The 4993-nt window shown below is 42.5% G+C and overlaps 1 non-coding gene across 1 annotated transcript; it reads left to right on the forward strand.

Annotated features, from left to right (window-relative positions):
* Positions 1 to 1290: 1290 nt before the first annotated feature.
* On the forward strand, positions 1291 to 1393 carry LOC132809471 (U6 spliceosomal RNA). The gene has a single exon (XR_009642348.1). It is a non-coding gene; the product is annotated as a U6 spliceosomal RNA (small nuclear RNA).
* Positions 1394 to 4993: the final 3600 nt, after the last annotated feature.

Raw genomic sequence — 4993 nt, forward strand, 5'->3', positions numbered from 1 at the left:
GAGGCAAGAGTAGAGGAGAGAACTGTTGTGTCTGAGGTTTTTTTTATTCGAAGGGAAAGGGGTTTCAGATGCCGGTAAGGGAGACAGAGATTGTTGGGTCTGGCAGCAAGGGTGTGGTTGTTGCGTCAAGTAACCACAGAGATTAATCATAATGATAACTGTGAACAAGCAGAAGGACAGAGAATATGGAAAGGCTCAGGAATCTTATTTCAGGCATAGCAGAGAAGGGAACAACAAAGAGCTAATGTGCAGTCAACATAGGACTGAGGGTGTTATATTTAAATGGGCACAGTATATGAAAGAAGGTAAATGAGCTAGCAGCTCAGGTTGAAGCTGGCAGGTAAGATGTGAGTATCACAGAAACATGGCTGCAAGGGGATCAAGGTTGGGAACTTAATATCCAAGGATACACGTTCTGTTTAAAGGATAGGCGACAGACAGGGGGGGACTGTTGCCTTGTTAGTAAGAAATAAAATTAAAGCAATAGCAAGAAGTAATATGGGGTTGGAAGGAGTTCAATCTGTGTGTGTAGAGTCAAGGACCTGCAAGTGAAAAATACCATGGGTGGGAATTATGTACAGGTCTCCAAGCAATAGTCAGGATGTGGGGCAGAAAATACATCAGGAAATGGAAAAGACAGGTAAGAAGGGCACGATTGAAATAAACATAACAGGACTTCGATATGCAGGTGGACTGGGAAAATCAGATTGGTAGCAAATCCCAAGGAAAGGAAACTATGGAATGTCTATGGCTTTTTGCAGCAACTTGTGGGAGAGCCCACTAGGAATTAGGCATTTCTGGATTTGGTGATATGTAGGAGGCAGACTTCATTATGGAGTTTAACATGAAGGATCCTGAGGGGGCGGTGACCATAATTTCCAAGAATTCATCCTGCAGTTTGAGAGGGAGAAGCTAGAATCAGATGTAACAATATTACAATTGAGTAAAGATAACGGCAAAGACATGAAGGAGCAGCTGACCAGAGTTGATTGGAAGGGGAGCCTAGCAGGAAGACTGTCATGCAGCAATGGCAGGAGTTTCGGGGAGTAATTTAGGAGGCACAGCAGAAATCTATGACAAGGAAAAAGAACCATTATAAGGGGAGGATGAGGTAGCCATATCTGACATTGGAAGTCAGCGATAGCATAAAAGCAAAAGAAAAAGCACACAATGTGGTGAAGGTTTTTGGGAAGGCAGAGAATTGGGAAACCTTTAAAAACCAACAGAGGGCAATAAACAACATGCAATGGAGGGGGGAGAAGCTATAACATGAGGATAAGCTAGTAAGACTCGCTTAGGTGGCACATATACTAAAATCGGAATGCTGTAAAGAAGATTAACATGAACCCTGCTCATGGATGACATGCAAATTTGTGAAACATTCCGTATTTTTATGCCCTCTTGTGACAAAGTTGTAGAGTCCCAACTCCAGACCACGAAGTCTGGATTCAAGTCCCACCTGCTCCAGCAATGTGCAATAACATCTCTTAATAGGTTGATTAAGAAAAAAACAAAGATTGCAAGAGTTTTTTTTCGGATATATAAAAGTAAGAGAGAAACAAGTTTGGATATTGGACTGCTGGAAGATGAGGCTTGAGAAGGAGGTTGAGGGATGACCTTATAGAGGTTTACAAAATTGTGAGGGGCATGGATAGGGTAAATAGTTTCAGTCTTTTCCCTGGGGTTGGGAAGTCCAGAACTAGAGGGCGCAGGTTTAGGGTGAGAGGGGCAAGATATAAAATAGACCTAAGGAGCAACCTTTTCACACAGGTGGTACGTGTATGGAATGAGCTGCCAGAGGAAGTGGTGGAAGCTGGTAAAAATGCAACACTTAAGAGGCATTTGGATGGGTATATGAATAGGAAGGTTTTGGAGGGATATGGGCCGGGTGCTGGCAGGTGGGACTAGATTGGGTTGGGATATCTGGTCAGCATGGACAGGTTGGACCGAAGGATCTGTTTCCTTCTGTATATCTCTATGACTCTATAAGTAGTATTGAAGAACAAAATAATTGTGGAGGAACTGAATAAATACTTTGCATTAGTTTTCACAGTGGAAGACATCAGTACCATGCCAGAGGTTCAAGAGAGTCAGGGGCAGAGGTACATGTAGTCACTAAGGAAAAGGTACTGGGGAAGTTGAAAGGTCTGAGGGTGGATAGATTTCTTGGACCAGTTGGACCATATCCCAGGGTTCTGAAGGAGATAGCTGAGGAGATTGTACAGCACTGGTGATGATCTTTCAGGAATCACTGGAGGGTCCCAGACGATTAGAAAATAGTCAATATAACAGCCCTGTTTAAGAAGGAAAGGAGCCAGAACTCAGGAAATTATAGGCCTCTTAGCCTGACCATGATCGTGGGTAAGATTTTAGAGTCATTTAGCAAGGATGAGATTGTGGAATACTTGGAAGTGCATGGTAAATTAGGGCCAAATCAGCACAGCTTCATCAAGGGGAGGTCATATCTGTCAAATTTATTAGAATTCTTTGAAGAGGTAAAGATCAAGTTAGGCAAAGAGCCAGTGATCTAGCTGGATTTGCAAAAGGCGTTTGATGAGGTACCACACAAGATGCTGTTAAATAAGGTGAGTCCATGTTGTTGAGAGCAGGATACTAGAATGAATAGGGGATTAGCTGACTGACAGAAGGTAGAGTGGGGATAAACGGGTGTTTTTCAGGATGTCAGCTGGTGACTAGTGGAGTTCTGCGGGGGGTCAGTATTGGGACCAAAAAAATTGCAATCTGCGTTAACAATCTGGATGAAGAAACTGAGGGCATTGTTTTTAAGTTTTCAGATGACACAAAGATATGTAGAGGATAGGTAGTGTTGAGGAGGTGGGAAGGCTGCAGAAGGACTTGGGTAGACCAGGTAGGCAAGGAAATGGCAAATGGAATACAATAGGGAAAGAATGAGGTTATGCATGTTGGTAGGAAGAATAGAGGCATAAATTATTTCTAAATGGGAAAGGCTTTGGAAATCTGAAGAACAAAGAGTCTTAGGAGTCCTAGTTCAGGTATCTGTTATGGTTAACATGCAGGTTCAGTTGGCAATTAGGAAGTTAAATGCCGTGTTAGCATTCGATTAGATTACTTACAGTGTGGAAACAGGCCCTTCGGCCCAACAAGTCCACACCGACCCGCCGAGGCGCAACCCACCCATACCCCTACATTTACCCCTTGCCTAACACTACGGGCAATTTAGCATGGCCAATTCACCTGACCCGCACATCTTTGGACTGTGGGAGGAAACCGGAGCACCCGGAGGAAACCCACGCAGACACGGGGAGAACATGCAAACTCCACACAGTCAGTCGCCTGAGTCGGGAATTGAACCCAGGTCTCAGGCGCTGTGAGGCAGCAGTGCTAACCACTGTGCCACCGTGTTGCCCACAAGAGCCTTATAAATTCCTGCTCTTGCATTTTAACCTTCATTTCAAGAAGGTTAGAATGCAAGAGCAGGAATTTATAAGGCTCTGATCAGGCAGTACTTGGAATATTGTGAGCAGTTTTTGGCCCTATATCTAAGGAAGGATGTGCTGGTGTTGGAAGGAGACCAGAGGAGGTTTACAAAAATCGTGCCAGGGATGAAGAGCTTGAGGAGCAATTGACGACTCTATTTGTGGAGTTTCGAAAGATGAGGGAGAGATCCAACTGAAACTTACCGAATACTGAAAAGCCTGGATTGAGTGAATGTGGAGAAGATGTTTCCACAATTAGGATAACACCAACTAGCCACAAAACAACATGACCAGCTATCCTTAGTAGCCACACACACAGATGACAAACAACATGAATTCGACTGGGACAACACTACTATTATAGGACAAGCCAAACAGAACAGCCAGGGAATGCTTAGAGGCATGGCACTCATCCACAGATTCAATAAATAAGCACATCGACCAGGGCCCAATATACCGAGCACTGCAATAGACAGCTGGAACTGACAATCGGAAGCAGCAGATTCAAACCACTACAAATGCTGGAGAAAAGATCACAGAAGCGCTTCACAGGAGGCCCCCAAGCACTGAGGATGTCACCTAGACAGGGGACGAAACGTCTGCAATACAAATTCCCAGCTCGGCAAACAGAACCACAACAACGAGCACCCGAGCTACGAATCTTCTCACAAACTTTGAAAATAATGGATGGACTAATGCTCACTCTCCCATCTCCCTTTCACTCATCTCCTCCGGTCATTGTCAGTCTTATTCATCAGACAGAATTTGACCTCAGTGATTAGGCCCAATGCTGGCTGATTGTCAGTTTAATTCCCAGCTGCTGCCTGTGGGCAGATATCTGTCAACCAACAACACACTGTTCAAAGTTTGCTCTTAACTGGGAACATGTAAACCAGCAGTGAGAAAACAAATTCTAGACTATGGGAGAATTTGCCAGCACCAAAATAACAAAAGTGAGAAAGATTAGCTTCTTTAAACCTGATTATTTATCTAATCTTCCAATTTTACACATAAGCCAGCACAAAAAAATCTTATGAGACCCTGAGTTGTGCAGATTTACACACACAACATTTTGTAATTCAATTGAACCAGCAAATTGATGAATACGAGCATTAATCATTAATCTATATGAAATTGACTGCTTTGAATTAATGAGACCAGATGAGAAAAAATTATCTGGGCAAATTTTTACAAGCGATTTGCAAGAATTTCTTACTTTCTGTTCACTTATTTATTTCAACAAAGATTGCTATTTAAACACTTTAGAAGCTGTCTAAAACTAATTTGTTGTTTCTGATAATGGGAGAAACAGATTAACATAGATAGTTCAAAGAGAAGCATTACTTCAACAGTGATTACTGATATTAACGCTTCAGATGTTGTCTGGTTAAAGTCATTGGAAGCTTATTTTCTTGATTCTCTTTAGAGTTTAGAGTTTAAGTGAAAGATAATATTGCTAAAACTACAGAAACAGAACTAAGATTAAACTAAGAATTCTTTCCAACAGTTTAAGCTAGGAATATAGCATGGCTTCT

The sequence above is a fragment of the Hemiscyllium ocellatum genome, chromosome 3 (assembly GCF_020745735.1).
Source record: "Hemiscyllium ocellatum isolate sHemOce1 chromosome 3, sHemOce1.pat.X.cur, whole genome shotgun sequence".
In the NCBI taxonomy this organism is placed as follows: Eukaryota; Metazoa; Chordata; class Chondrichthyes; order Orectolobiformes; family Hemiscylliidae; genus Hemiscyllium; species Hemiscyllium ocellatum.